The 16,051-nt window shown below is 47.8% G+C and overlaps 1 protein-coding gene across 4 annotated transcripts in view; it reads right to left on the minus strand.

Annotated features, from left to right (window-relative positions):
* Window positions 1-16,051, minus strand: part of HDLBP (high density lipoprotein binding protein) — a 63,755-nt gene that overhangs the window by 28,692 nt on the left and 19,012 nt on the right. For 2 of the 4 annotated variants that reach the window (XM_057744125.1, XM_057744126.1), the window contains one exon: window positions 1,134-1,196. The gene's annotated coding sequence lies outside the window, so the exon portion shown is untranslated. Of the gene's footprint in view, window positions 1-1,133; window positions 1,197-4,391; window positions 4,508-5,386; window positions 5,533-16,051 lie in introns of those variants that run through there. The other 2 variants (XM_057744127.1, XM_057744124.1) reach the window with 2 other exon arrangements.

Below are 16,051 nucleotides of genomic sequence, written 5' to 3' on the forward strand. Positions count from 1 at the left end.
GTGTGTGTGTGTGTGTGTGGAGCGGGGGTGGTGGTTCGTGTGTGTGTGTGTGTGTGTGTGTGTGTGTGTGGGGAGCGGGGGTGGTGGTTCGTGTGTGTGTGTGTGTGTGTGTGTGTGTGTGTGTGTGGAGCGGGGGTGGTGGTTAGGTTCACATGGGGGGTGGGGAGCAGGGGTGGTGGTGGTTAGGTCCCTGGACAACCATTCCCCCTTTGCCCATAACTGAGCAGACAGAGGCTCCAGCTGAAAGGTTCAGTACCAGGACACCCAGGGGCCCCAGAGACACAGTCTGCACCCCCCTCTCCACCCATGGGGCCCCGCTGGAACCCACCGCATGCCTGACCCACCCCAGACACAGATCAACACCTGCATGGTTATTTGGTTAATCTGTTCATCCCCAGGCCTCCTGATGCTTATAAAATGTATCACATGACAGTGGCTACAGAGGCAGCAGGGGTAGCAGTTTAGGCACCTTGGCGTGTGCTGATTGGCTATCCTCCCACCTCCTGTCTCCCAGGCGTGGGAGGAGACTCGCAGCAGGGGGGACCTGGCCCAAGGGCACACAGTTCCTCAGTTCAGGGCAGGAACCCCGCAGTCCGCCTCCAGACCCCACTCCTGAGTGGCCACGGTACTCAGGGAGACTCTGGCTCACAAAGCCACAGCTCCCGTGCTTGGAAAAGGGGCTCACTCAGCACGGGTGCAGGGTGCTGCCTGCCTCTCTCTGCCTCTCTCTGCCTCTCTCTGCCCCCAGGTGAGCTCCATGCCACCGCAACGAGAAAGAGCCCACTCTCTCCACACAACTACGCACCAGGTGCCTGCCTTCTTGTGCCACCATGGCAAACGAGTATAAGAAGGTCAAGTAATTTAATAAGAGTGAGTTTTTCCATCATTTTTACAACTCAGTAAGAGAGAAGCAAGATCCAAATAATTCACATTTAAGGAAAAAAGATTAAAAATAGATGGAAACCAGATCACACATCTATCTGAAGTGCACAAGTGCACACACTGCTCCGTGCTGGGAGCTTAGCTACAGTGATTCTCTCTGAAGAATCATTTGCAACTTAAGGATAAAACATAATGAAAGAAGGTACACACGTAGCCCAGGCCCAGGAAGCCTTGAAACAGGACAAACTTACCAGCAAAGCGGTCGGTAGCCAGAAGGTCCGTCCTGAGGCCGTCCGTCAGCCTGCCAGCTTTTGCTGGTGTGGGTCAGGAAGGGAGAGGGAGCAGAGAGAGAACCAGAGAAAAGTTACTTATCTGCATCCTACAACCCAGTCCTTCCAACCCTCAACCAGGAAAGGTGAAAGTATTATTCACACTTCGGCTGCTACTACCAACATTACACAAATTGCTTGGGGGAGAAAAAAATGGAAGAAGCCCTTCCATTAGGTCATTAGCTTCAAACAAACACGTCACAGTAAAACCGGAACCCTCTAGAACTTCTAGAGGGCAGCTTTCCCACGGACCCAAGGGAATCCCTTAAGTGTATCCCTTTTAAACGTAACCATTTTCAAGCAAAATTCTCACAAAACTGATGTCTGCTCTGCTGCGCCGCTGAGTAATTTTTCCTGTACTCCTCTTCCTAATCTCTGTGGAGCTAGAGGAGAAAGATCCTGCGACACTGTGTCATGATGCGGGGCAGGACATGGACCTCACGTGGGGAGACTCCGGAGCTCTTGAGGGTGACTGAGGGCTACTGTCTTCAAGAGTTCCCTGTGTATTTTGTCGTTACTTTGTTCTTCTTGCTGTCATCCTATAAAAAGTCCTCCAGTCCCTTCTAATCCACTGGGGATTTAGAAACCAGGCCATAAAATAGCAGGGCGGGAAAGAAGCTTCAAAAGCCATCCCGGGAGGACCAGGAACTACTCGGTCAACAAAGAGGGTGTGGGTCACCTTGCCTGGGGGGGACCTTCAGGACAGTGGGGCTGCCAGGTAGGTTACTGGAGCTTTATGCAAACCACCACATGCGCTTCATCAGGGAGACATTAGGACAGGGATGAGGCTCGGGCTAAAATGGGACCATTCACAACAGTAACAAGAACACCCTGCCCAACTGGGGAGCAACACCCCCCAAATTCTCGCCCATCATACAAGCGAGGTTCAGGAGCCAGGAAGACGGTTCATGGCAGTCGGGGGTGCATCCGTGGGGTCTCAAATGTCCCAGCCAGGAACACAGGTCAGTGGTAAAAAAAAATAACAAAAAAACCCTCTCTATGCAGGGGCTTGAGTCACACAGGGCAAACACTACGAGCCCAAGGCCAGAGCCTCTGCGGGGCCCCAGTCCCACCAAACACACCAAGGCACCCGAGACCCAAGTGGTAAAGGTGGAGACAAACTGACGTGGGCTATTTTATTTAAGAATCTGCCTCCAGAGAATTCTAAACTGCAAGTCTCAGTGACTAAGGTAAAGAAGAAAGAAACCCTTTCCATTAAACCAAATGGTCAGAGGAGCACATCCACGTGTGGGTTCCGACGGGGTGTAAGAAATGAGTGTGCCCTGGGATTCCCAGTGTCCAGCCGGCCCACACCCCACACCTGGCCCGCCTAGGAACAGGCTGCAGGTGCCCCAGGTGAAAGTGCCAACGGGAGGCCAGGACCCAGGCGCCTGCCCCCTCTCCTGGCAGCCTGCCTCCTGCTCACCTTCCACTTGAGCAGCCTCCCACGCCAGGTGTCCATGTCACTTCTCAAAAGCCACCAACACCTACTCTCTAAGAAGCTGGGTTTACCCATGACCGCCACGATGCCCATGCCCTCTTCTCTGTGCTCCTGCGGACCAGCCCTCCCGATTTCCTGGACAGGGCAAGTCCTCAGTGCCCAGGGCCAGCCACAGGGCCAGCCTGTTCAGCGCAGCCACTGTCCACGTCCGCTGCAGACACAGCTCTGTGACCAGCAGCCCCCACCCTGCACCTGGTGTCACACACCAAAGGGGACAGACTCCTGAAGCTCCCTGTTGAGACAGCCGACACACCAGAGAGCGGAAGTCCATCCCTGCGAGCCTTTCTACTGAACCCCTTGGTCCAAGTGGCTCAAGAGAAGGGGCACCAACACAGCCGAACCCATTAAGTCTGGGAGGAAGAATCTGTCAGAGCCTCTAACGCCCCGTGTTGCACAGCCCTCGGGTGGCCAAGGACAGAGAGTGGACCTAGAGAAGACGCCAGGCTGGTCTCACAGGATACAGTGGTCTCTAGTTTCCAGGTGGCAGTCTGTCACAGCTGCGAATGAAAGGATCACAACGGAGCCAGAGGCGAACACCTAGGGTCTGATACCATAAAACGAGGCTGTTAGTTTTCTTACGAAGTCTCAAAATCTTGTCTTTAAAGGATCCATTTTAAAACTGACCTGCGGACCCATGTGTAAGTGCGCCGGGGTAGACCTTGTAACAGGCCAGCAACAGCCCTCCTCCGGTGCCCCTAGCCCAATTGTCAACCTGCCTCCAGTTCAACAAAGCAGCGCCTAAGAAACAGTCCCCCACAGCGCTGTGCCCACCCCTCGGAGATCTTTCCACAACCTCACACCCGCCCCCACCTCGAGCCCCAGGACACCTTACACAGGTCTCTTCCTGAGGAGCAGAGACCAAACATTTGCTACCACAGCTCCTCACTTGGTTGAACACTGTTGCTCAAATCAGGACCGAAAGGGACCTCAGACACGACTCTGCCACAGTCTGAATAACACCGGGGACAAGGGCCGCACAGCCTTCCCTGGGGGCCCGGGCTCTGCCGCTGCTCCACCTTTGCGTAGCTGTCGGGGTAAGAGGCTGGAGGTCGTGCCCAAATCTGTACCTCCTTCCCCCTTTCTGCCACAGAGAACATGTCCATCTGTCCTACACGACTCCTTCAGACATGTGAAGCCCCCAACACGCCCCAGGCCCTTCATCCCTTTGGTTGCGCTCAACTATGTTCCATGCAAGAGGCACTCAGGTTCACCCAATGCAAATCTCAAAGGACTCTCGACCTGGACTTGAAGTCTTGTTTCTCAGAGTATAAACACCCACAGAAAAAAGCCACATTTCAAAACATAACTATGTAAGAAAGAACTGGAACCGAAGGAAGAAGGCTAGACATAAGCAAAGATTCTTCTTTTCTACTCCCCACCCCCCACAGGGGGGAGGGGTGCCCCCACAAGGAGGGGTGGTTATGTACCAGAGTCCCCACATGAACGCGTGGCACGCGTGGATTACATCCCAAGCTCCCTCCTGACCAATGTACGACAGACAAATCTTTAAAGGAAGAATTTTACTTTTTTGCCTGTAAACAAGGATATATAAGTTCCGTTGTAATGTTTTGCCAAGTACATACTCAAAAGGAAAAGTCTTTTGCGAAGAGAATTCACGAGCAGTAGTCCAGAAAGAATTTTATCTCAGCCAACTAAAGAGATCTCGGCGCTCTGTTTACCTACTAGGCAGGAATGAGTACGGAAGGTATCAAAAAACTACCAGGAAACCCAGGATTTCTACCCAGGACTTCTGTCTTCTTCCAAAGCTGAAATCACTTTTATCCCCACAGCAAGGCTGTAAGCAAAAAAAAAAAAATTCAAAGTGCTTCTCCAGAGCCACAAACCAAACTTGAACATGGACATAAAGTCCCCGTGGCTGCGAGATCACGAAGCACACGTCTAAGAAAGGCCACCCGCGCGAGGTCCGCCCGGCTGGGAGCAGAAGGCGGGCGCTGGTGCGTTTCCCCAAGTCCTGGACGTCGGCACCCGTCCTGCAGGAGGAACTTTCGCAGATGCCACCTCAGCACGGCCCTCCCACCGGCCACGCGAGCCCGCGGGCGGGGACAGGCTTAAAGGCGCCGCAGCGCGCTGGGCCTCCCCGCCGTGCATCCGAATTCGGTACTTTTCCGTAATGGCTCTCTCGCCCGCGGACCCCGGGGCACATCCAGGTCGCACGCCCGCCGCGAGGGGGGCAAGGGGGGCGAGGGCGGCGGCGGGGCCCGGCCCAGCGCGCAGGCCGCAGCAGGTGGAGGTGAGGCCGCGCGGCCGGCCCGGCCCGCCGCCCAGGCTGCCCTGCGGGACTCGCAGCGGCCCCCGCCCCGCGGCCGGCCGAGCGGGAGGAGGGGCGCCCCCGCCGGGAGCACGAGGGGGAGGGGGCCGGGCCGGCCGCCCCCGCCACGGACCCGCGCCCGGGCGGCCGCCCTCGCCCCCGCGGCGGGCGCGGGGCGGGGGCTGCCCGGCGGGGCGCGGGCGCGGGGCCCGGGAAAGTTTCTGGCTCTGCCCGGCCGGCGCCGCGGCCCATGCGCAGTGGTGACACGTAGCCGCCCCCCCCCACCCCCTCCCCCGCCGGGCAGGAGCGCGGGGACAGCGCGGTGCCGGCCGGGGCGACCCGGGCAAAAGGCGGCCCCCGCCCGCGCCCGCCCGGCGCTCCACGTCGGCGGCCCGGCCCGCTCACCCCGCGGGCCCCGCCGTGCGTCCGTCCGTCCGTCCGTCCGCTCGCCGCGGGAGACCCGGGACCTCCGCTCCACGCTCGCTGCCTCCGGCCGGCTCCCCCCGGGCCGGCGCCGGGCCCGCGGCTATATAGGGCGGCGGCGCCAATCCCGCCCGGACACGTCAGGCCGCGGCCGCCCCGCCCCCGCCCGGCCAGCGCCGCGCCCCCGCCCGCCGCCGGGAGCACCCCAGGAGTCGTGCCCCGCTCCGCGGGGCTCGGCAGCCTTCCGGGGGGGGCGCGCTGGGGGTGTCGGGAGTCGGGAAACCGATCCCCGCCTTCAGAAAGCGAAGGCGCGGGAGGGGGTGCGCGGGCGGCAGGGGCTGCGGCTCTAGCAGCGAGGTCCCCAACACCGCCTCCCCACCCAGGAGGGAAACAAGACACCTCCAGGGACAACACAAAGGAAATTAACTGCTGGCCCCAAGCGTCCACAGCCCCCAACAGCTGGACGACAAGCTGGCCTCACAGACTCCTGTGGAAACGTCCCGTGCCCCCAAAGTTTGGAGGGAGCACGGATCCTCACTCCCCGCGCTCGCCTGTGGTCCTGCTCCTCGTGTCCTCCGCTTCCCCCCCCCCCCCCCCCCCCCCCCCGCCAGCTTTACTACAGCGGAACGAACGGTCTGCAGAGGCAAACTCGGAGATACGAGGTTCGGCAACACCCACACCAGGCAATGTGCAGACCCCTGCAGCTGCCTGCAAAGGTGACATCAGCGTGTGACATTTGGGTTTTCAGTCTTCAAGGGGGTAGGGGAGAAGCTTTGGGGCTCCTCAAGGTAAAAGGTTAGAACAGAGATATCCCCCCACCCACACACACTTAAAGCCAGGATCTACCCCCGCCCCCAAACTAACCCTCAACAGAAGGTCGGTCCTAGTCCACTAGCATAGAGAGACTACAGGACGCTTCCCGACTGGCCACTGCTGGGAGATGGGAACCCCTCCCGACACGAGCAACCATGGACTAGTTTAATAAAGGTTCAATAAAGATTTAGGGCTTAAATTCCTACAGTCCCATTTGTCCAAGAAGGCCTAGACCAAACCTAGAAATTAACAAAACAGAAAGCAACCCCACCAGGGAGAGAATGAACCTCACACCAGGCTGCAAAGGACACCCACAGATCTACCAACACTATAGAGAGGCGAGAAGTCCAAAGATCAAAAACGAAGGAGACTGAAAGATGATCAGAATCAAGAACTTCAGGGGACAGAACTCTTGGATAGAGACTATTAAAAAAAAACCTTAAAGCAACTAGAGACATAAGACAGACTGCAATTAAAAAAAATCAAAAGATAGAACAAATTAAAGACATTATTAAGAACCTGAGATAAGAAGTTGAAGAAGTCCAACACCTGTAATAGGCAGTCCACAGGAGGAAAATACAGAGAACAGAGAAGAGGGACTTCTCCAGTGGTCAAGTGGGTAAGACTCCACTCTCCCAATGCAGGGGGCCTGGGTTCAATCCCTAGTCAGGGAACTAGATCCCATGTGCCGCAACTAAGACCCAGTGCAGCCAAATGCATAAATACTTTAAAAAGAAAAGAAGGGGGACAGAGAAGAAATATTGGAAAAATACTGGTGAAAGTTCTAGAATGTAAATATATTACATTTCCCTCTCCTCCTCAAAAGAGAGAACAGGTGGCCAGCAGGATAGTTTAATCTCTTTTGGTGTAGATCAGTGAAACCTCAAAAATGACCAAGACAAGAGTAGACCTCAAAAGCAACCAGAGAGAAACGACAGGTTATCTATAAAGGAATAATACCATGAGACTGCGGGTAGACCACGTCACAGCACATGCCTACCAGGGGACAATGAAATAGCACCTATAAATTATGCTGAAGAAAGAATTTTTTATCTTATTTAAGAATGAGAGACAGTCAGACAAAAATAAAGCAATTACTATCAATGGATAACTGCTGAAATAACTACTAAAAGGACATATTTCACCAAGAACAAAATGAAAGTCAGAGATATTAATTTTAGCCTATCTAGTAAAAACAGAAACAGTTTTTAAACTTTCAAGCCAAAAACCAAACTCTCATTCAAATGGAAGTTACTGGCAATGTTCTAGATCTTGGATCAGGTTGTAGGTTCAGAGGTATTCATTATAATATACATTATTACTTATCAGTTATGTTATCTTGTATTACTAATTATTAAATAAAAGAGAAAAAAGAAAACAGGAAGCAAGAGAAGTAAAAGAGAACAAATTTAAAAGCAAGGCAAATAAAGCACAAAATACAACGTTAGAAATGAATCCAAATGTGGCAATAATCTAATGTTAAATACACTAACCAGTCAGTTACAAAATCCAGCTATAAGCTATTTAAGAATCCCAAACCATGAGGACACAGACGTTGAAAGTGAAGGGATGGAAAACTACTCCAGGCAACCACTAAACAAATTACAGCTGGGCTATATTATTTTCTGATAAAATAGACTATAGGATAAAAAGCATTATTAAGAACATAGAAGGTTGGGCTTCCCTGGTGGCACAGTGGTTAAGAATCCACCTGCCAATGCAGGGGACATGGGTTCAATCCCTGGTCCAGGAAGATGCCACATGCCGCGGAGCAACTAAGCCCTTGCGCCACAACCACTGAGCCCAGGTGCCACAACCACTGAGCCCAGGCGCCATAACTACTGAAGCCCAAGCTCCACAACAAGAGAAGCCACTGCAAGAAGCCTGTGCAATGCAATGAAGAGTAGCCCCTGCTCTCCACAACTACAGAAAGCCAGCATGCAGCAACAAAGACCCAACACAGCCAATAAATAAGTAAATAAAATTTTTAAAAAGGTCAAGAATAAAAAATTCAATCAACTTTGATTATGTATGTACAGTACCTAATAACGTAGCTACAAAAAATACAAAGTAAAAACTGAAGGTTACTAGAAGTTGATATGGACAAGATTACAGGGGAAGACTGACACTCTTGGTAACACAGATTATGGAGATTAAAAATGCACACAAAGTTAAAACAATGCAATTAAAACCTACTTTATTGGACTTATATAATCCTTTGCCCAATGATTAGAAACCACCTTCTTTTCAAACATACATCGAACTTTTACAAAAACTGGCCAAGGGCTAAGGCCAAAACTTTTTTTTTCAACAAATGGCAAAAAAACTAATACACATTCTGTGGCCACAATACAATTAATTAAAAGTCAAGTTAAAATTTTAAAAAGCCTAGAAATTTTAAAACTTGCTCCAAAATAACTCATGGGTCAAAGAAGAAATCTGAAAATATTTAGAAGAAAGCAGTTATATATCCAAAATTGCGGAATGAAGCCAGAGTGTTACTTGGAGACAAATCTATAATCTTAGCCGTCATATTAGTGAAGAGGAAAATGTAAAAATTAATTAGCTAGTCACCCTCTTCTGAAATTAGAAGAACAACAGAGTAACACTAAACTGTGACGCAAAATCTAAAGAGACTAGTTAGATCTCTGGCAAAAATGAGTAATGAAAAAAAGAGAATAGGTACAAATAGGCAACACTAGGAGTTCAGAGCGGGTCAAAAACTTTAACTACAATAGAGACGCAAAAGTCACACAGGAATTCTACTGAGAAAAAGTATTATCAAAAACTTAGATGAAGTAGGCAATTTCTAGAAAAATAAGTTACCCAAACTGAGCCTGTTAGAAATGGAAAGTTTAACCAACACTGTCCAGTATTTGAAGAAACAAACATAAAAGTCACAACAAAAAGGCAGGCCCAGATGGCTTTGTAAGGAAGCCCCAGGAGATTGTCTTCCCAACTCACTCACAAAGCCAAGGAACTTTAATACCTCCCAGACAAGGATAGCGGGAGAAAAGAATATGTGAATTTCATCTAGGTACTTAAAAAGCCTAAAATAATCTAGCAAATTGATTCAGAGATGTAAAAACAAATAGTAATAACTGTCAAGTTTACTCCAATTATGCAAGGGGTACGGTATCAGAAAAACAGATTAAAGTAATTCACAACATTATTAGCACTGGAGCAAAGATGAACTGATCATCTCAAAACATTCAAACAGAGAATCTGATAGTTTACCCATGCCTGATGAAACAGGAATACAAGGACACACCCCGTCACTCGATGACAGGTACCTTCCAAAAGTCCTCCTCAGAAGCACTCACGCCGGGATTGTGGGGAAGACAGGCTGCACTGAGCATTTTCTTTTCAAATCTACATGAGAGATTCTAACCAGGGCAGTGAGGCAGGAAAAAGGAAGGTATGAGGACTGGAAACAAAACTGCAGCGGTCAGACAACGTACCTGTCCAAGTACAAGACCCAGGAGAATCTATAAATACACTATTAGAACCAATGAAAGAGATCAGTAAGTTTGCTGGAAACAAGACCAGCACACAAAATCAACTATGTTCCAAAACACCAGCAACAGACTATTAGAAGTAAATCTAATAGGAAGATAGGATTTATGGAGAATACTGTAAAAACCTTAGTCAAAATACAGAAAAGACTAAAATAAATGGAGAAATGCCACGTTCACGCAGACAGGAAGACAATCATACAGACTGCAATTCTCCAACTAGACTAGAAATTCAATGCAAATCCAACTGAAATCCCAAGAAGGGCATGCACATGCATATGTGTGTATAATTTTACAACCAGATTTTACACAATTTTCACTTACATGATATTTCTATATACATCTATATAAATATTTCATAACTGTATTGTAAGGCAATTTGTATATATACACAATTTTGAGAATATTTAACATACAACTTAAATGCATACCACAACTCTCATACAAAAGATCAAGGGCCATGCAAAGCTGATACAGCTCTGAGGAAAACCAGGTGGGAAGGACGTGCCCTCCGCAACCCGAGATTTTACAGCTGCATTAGTTCAGGCAGTGTGTGCTTGTGCAGCACCAGGCACAGAGGACGATGGAGCAGAGGTGGATGTAACAGACAGACGTCACTTTCATTAGAGGTGGCCTTGTGCATAGACTACACAATCAATGCCTATGGGGAAACTGGGTATTTAAATGAGAAAAAACCTAGGTCCTTACTTCACACCACTCACAAGGCCAATTAAGACTTGAGATGCAAATACTGTGAGCGAACCACCTCACCTCTGGATATGCACACACAGGAGAGCCCTGCCACACGAGTGGAATAAACATATACAGGAACCACGTCACAGCCAACAACTGCAAACAACCAGTCAACAGACAAACATGCAGAGACAAACTGAGGCGTGTAACCTATGCTACCCGTCCTCTTTGCTTTAACTCCCTACCTGACAGGAACCCGTTCAAGCAGGGTCACACTGATGGGGGTTGGGAAGAGCAGTGGGCCAGGGGGCAATGGCTGGGGCTGTCCAGGACTGATACTCCCTTGGCAGCCCCACCACCCTGTGCGAAGCTGGTGCTTCAGGGATGGAGGTGTCTAGCACAGTCTGCTCTCCCACACTGAGTCTGGTGTTCAGGCTGGGGCAAAAAGTATGCCTCCATCCTTCTTGATAGCTGAAATATACTAGTAAACTCCTTTCACGATTAAGCTTACTTATATGTAGCTATAAATATACACTAGTGCTCACCCAAGTTGACTTGCAGTGTAATGTATTCTCATACTGAACACCGCAAAGCTAGGCTCCTTTCTTTGAAGGCTCTGAGATAGTATTTATTACCATATGTGTGTTCAACTCAGCAGCTCTGTTCCCCCAAAATACAGCAGTACAAGCTCAGACGAGAGAGAAACAAATAGCTGTGGTCCATGTTTTCCTTTACCTGGCTTTGTTCCTTCTCCACGAGTTCTATTAGTGTCACTTCTTTTTAGGAAGTGACAGAAAGGGTAACAGAATTTTCTTCAATGACATGTATTTCTCCATATTGTGAAAATAGTTAACTAGGTTTTAGCTAAGTCATGACAGGTATCTCTAGTGAGAAGAGACTACACCTGTTGTATAAAAGAACACCACACCTGTTGTCAGGACACCTAGGTTCAGAATCTTGCTAGATACTACTCGGGTCACCCTGGCTAGTTGTTTAAGCTCTAATCTTCTATGTTTCCCATCTCTAACTGCTCTATAGCAGGTATCCCATGTTTAGGGATATTAGTGTTTAATTCCACTAAATGAATACATTTAATATAATACTCTACTACATTATTTTTATAAATACTGAAATAACCAGCAATATCTTTATAAAGACAAGAATATTTATTTACAGCATAAATCAAGAATACGTGTCAGATAAATACAACTTATAACTCTTTTTAAAAAGCAGATGGGACAAAGGTTGGGTTCAAAAGCGTGAGTTAATGGATTTTCAAGAAATGAAATGAAACCACTCCACAGAGCCATGCCAGCCAACATGGACACTTGGGACATGGCTAGCTAGAACCGACACAGGCTGTAAATCTAACATACACATGGGGTTCGAAGACTTAGTACAACAAACACAATGTAAAACATCTTAATGATTTTATGTTGATTACATTTGGAAATGATAATATCTTGGATTAGCTTAAACAACGAATTTTCAAACTTAAATTTCACTTCTTTTTACATTTTTAAGGTGGATACTAGAAAATTTTAACTTATATACGTAGCTCTTATAGAATAGCAGTGCTATAGAACTGGTTTTCCAAACCAAAGCAGAAAGAGATATAACCTGACAAAATTTTCTCTTATTAATAAACTTTATAAAACAGCCTTAAAAGAACAAAATCTCAAGTCATTTATTACAAATCTCCTGTTTATAATGAATAAATTTAGAATAGGGGAAAAAAAATACAAAATGGGTACTTGTCTTAGTCATGAAAGTATCTCCTCTACCATAACCACCCAGGGGCACACGTGAGAGGGTATAGTCTCAAAGATCTGAGAAACAAGTGACCAAGTGCAGTTTACGGCATTTCTTCCAAGCACTCTTAACACCCCATTATTAAAAAAAAAAAAAAGGTAAAAAAATCTTTCACGGAAACGCAGGAGACAATCTGTATAAAAAATAGATTTGAAGGTAGGATGAAACTCTGCATTTCACCTCTCAAATTGGCAAAAATGAAGTATGAGAACAGAAACAGCGCGAGCACACTGGTGTGGCTGGAAGGACAATGACTGAGTGACCTCTTTGAGGAGCAATCTGATTGTACATTGTAATTTAAAATACAAATTTTCCTACTTCTAAGAACTTCTCACATATATACTCGTATATATGCCCAAAGATAAATGTACTGCAGCATTTTTGTAGGAGCAAAAGACTGGCCGCTTGTGTTGTTTCTATCAGCAGGAGACCAGGTACAAGGACAGCAGAGCACAGTCTCCTGACTGACGTCCACAATGTCCAAGCCTCTGCTCTCCCAGCAAACCGTGACCGATGCCCTTCTCCCCTGATGGGACCCTGACCCCAGCCCTACCCAAGACAGTGCATGCTTGCTCCCCAACCTGCTCACGTCAGGTTTGCTTGTTATATAATCACATAATATAAAAGTAATACAAAATAAGGAAATAAGAGGGAAGAGAAATGTTTCTATAAACACCAAGTTTACCGCATTGAAATTCTCAATAAAGCCATTTTGCTTTAAAAAAAAAAAAGTCAGGTGAAAAAAAATCTTAAAACCCTCAAGGAATCCTGCGTTCTAACTGCTTTATTGAGTGTCTTAAATTCTTGATCTGATAGTGAATGTCCTAGATGACGTATTATGAGTTTGGTTTATGCAAGAAGAGAATATGCAGGATACAGCCAGCCGACCCGCAAACACCCACAGTCCTGAATCAAATGGTTGGGGAGTGAGCCACCATCCCCACCTATACCATGTACCCAACATCTGTGTCAGGAAAGAGGCAGCTCTATGTTATACTGATATGTACCCAGTTGTGTTAGAGACACATCTGTCTATGTATAAAGTATCTCTAGAAGGACACTCAGGCTATTGAGAACACAAGAACAGGAGTACAGAGTTGGGTACTGAGACGTATCGGTGCCAGGGTAAAGGAGGGGGGACTGTACTTACTGACTTGAAAAGACAGCAATTTTATTGCTAAGTTGGGAGGTGAACACATATAAGAGCATATATTTCATCTACCACTTCGCAAAAAAGTGTGTTGTTAAAAAGAAATTATGCACAGACATATGCTAAGTATTCCCGATAGGTGGAGAGTAGGGGGAGGAGCTCTGTATTATATGACGCGCCTCACTTTTTCAACAAAGAGACTTCCACTTGGAGGGTAACAAAAGTGCTATTAATATCAAGTAGCACTAGCTGCTACAGATGAGTGAAAGCCAGAGTCACAAGGGTTTTCTGTTGTATTAGACATTATCAGTGAGACATCTAAAGTAAGCCTCTTTTGCGATGAATCTCTTTGTGAGCGACCACTGATCACAGAGAGGATGAGGCTTTACATGAACCCATTAAAGCCCTTGGGAATCGGAAGGCGCCTGCGAGCGCTAAGTGTCTAGAGAGCAGCACAGAAGGCCGTGCTCTGCCAGCAGCACAGGAACAAATACAGACACCTTTCACCTTGGCACAAAGACAAAGGTCCCCGAGGGGGGCGCACCTCGCTGGATGCGCACCCTGGAAACCTGGGCAGAGCCCTTCCCACCTGGTGACGTGCTCCCCACTGGATGCCTGGCTGGATTAGATGACTCCTTAGGTCTTTGATTTGTGTTAGTAAAGAAACCAACGACTGCTTCTAGGTGAAGTGCATCTGTGATGACTCTGAACACCATGCTTCAGAGCAGCCCCTCCACACACAGGCTCGGAGGCCCACCATCCTGCCTCAATCTGGAGGGCGTTTCTGGGAAGAGAAGGAGGGGGATGGAATGGCCACGGAGGAGAGCTCTGGTGGTTTCCCCCAGTCCTACAGTTAAACTACAAGAAACAAAATAATTCCAAGTCTGACCTAGGGCAATACACTTGAAGGTATTTTTTTCTTCCTACAATTTACAGAGAAAAGTTCCATGAGCTAGAATGAGCTTTTAGCTCATGTTTATAAAAAAAACTTTGCTACGGATACAAAGCTAGCTAAAGCTATGGGGGTATATTTAAGAATTAGAACCAGTCCTGTCCACATAGAAATGTCATGCTTTTCTACAAAGGAAGAAACAAACAGAAAAATCAAGTCGTTGGACTTCCTCCTCTCCATGGTGTGAAGCCTCAGTGGGCACTCAAGTGTGCCATCTGCTTGGTGACACTGGGCATGTCACGCCTCTTCAAACTTACCTGTTTCCTCATTTGTCAGACGAGGAGATGGGGCTCCAGCATCTCTTCCAGTATTATCTGTCTGAGTCTACTCCAGGGAGTAAACCTCACTTTGGGATTTAAAGACCTCCCAGAAACCCTTAATGATACAGCTGTCCCCAACCCCTCAAAGAACTAATTTAACACAAAGGCACGATAATACAAAGTACAATGTACAGGGATGTCCCTGGTGGCCCAGTGGTGAAGACTGTGCTCCCAGTGCACGGGCCCGGGTTCAATTCCTGGTCAGGGAACTAGACCCCGCATGCTGCAACTAAGACCCGGTGCAGCCAAGTAAATAAATATTTCAAAAAACAACCTAAAAAAACTAAAATGTTAAACAAAAACAAAACAAAGTACAATGTATAGAGCAAAGCAGAGATATTTAATCTCTGTCCCAGTCAAACACCTGAGATCCAGGACTCAGGGCAGACCACCACGCCATAAAAGCATCTGGGGAGCAGGACCTTAGAGATTTCATCTGTCAAGAGAGAAGGCTGCGCAGGGCAAGAAAAACCCGTTAACCCTCCTACTGGAAAACCAGTAACCACCAAAGAGGGGCGGAAGGTAAAGACAACCTGTCCGTGGCTCCACAGGGCACCCACGAAGGGACGCAGGGGCAGCAGGACCTGATCAGCATGGCGGTGCAGCCTGGGGTGAACGCGCGGAGGCCGACTCCAGGCACACGGAGCACCACTTGGGATGAACTCTAGCTACGAAGTGAAGAGAGAACTGTGGAAAGGCAAGAGCAGAAGAAGTGAGAAACAAAAAGCTGATGAAGTCTGGAAATAACCACAAATTCCGTAAGGAGGAGACAGACTGAATCCACGCGAGGAAATCATGCAGCATGAAAGGCAGGGCACTCTCTCTACGCACTGCTATGCATGGTCTCGAGGTTCGTGGTTAGTGAGACAGAGCAAAGGAGGCAGCAGGCGCAGAGTAAGCTACTCTACTCCAAGAGTCAGAAACACAAATGTGCTTGTGTCTGCTGTATTTGCAAGAAGAAACAGTGGAAGGAAACACTGGGAGAAGAAAAGGGAGGGGCAGGGGTGGAAGCAAACTCATCTGAATACACCATGATTCCCTCTGCCTTTAGAGGCACACAAATCAAAGAACCAACTTTAAAAACAAACATGTCCTGCTTCTTTATCTTGAAGGTGGCTACATGGATGGGTTCAGTTCATGTTTAAGGCTCAATGAATTCTCTAAGGATTTGCATAGTTCTCCGTATGTTTATTATACTTCATTAACACTTTTACTAAAAAAATTTAAATGAACCTTAATAATAACAATATCACAACAGTAGCATAAGCATCAGAGAACACAGAACTGTAAAACACAATAACTTAACAGTATATTCCAAGTGGGATATAAGCTAATAACATTAGTTACAGTTGTTCTAAAAAACATTTTATGTTGTAGGATAAGGTTAACATC

This window comes from Hippopotamus amphibius, chromosome 8, assembly GCF_030028045.1.
Source record: "Hippopotamus amphibius kiboko isolate mHipAmp2 chromosome 8, mHipAmp2.hap2, whole genome shotgun sequence".
NCBI classification, from domain to species: domain Eukaryota; kingdom Metazoa; phylum Chordata; class Mammalia; order Artiodactyla; family Hippopotamidae; genus Hippopotamus; species Hippopotamus amphibius.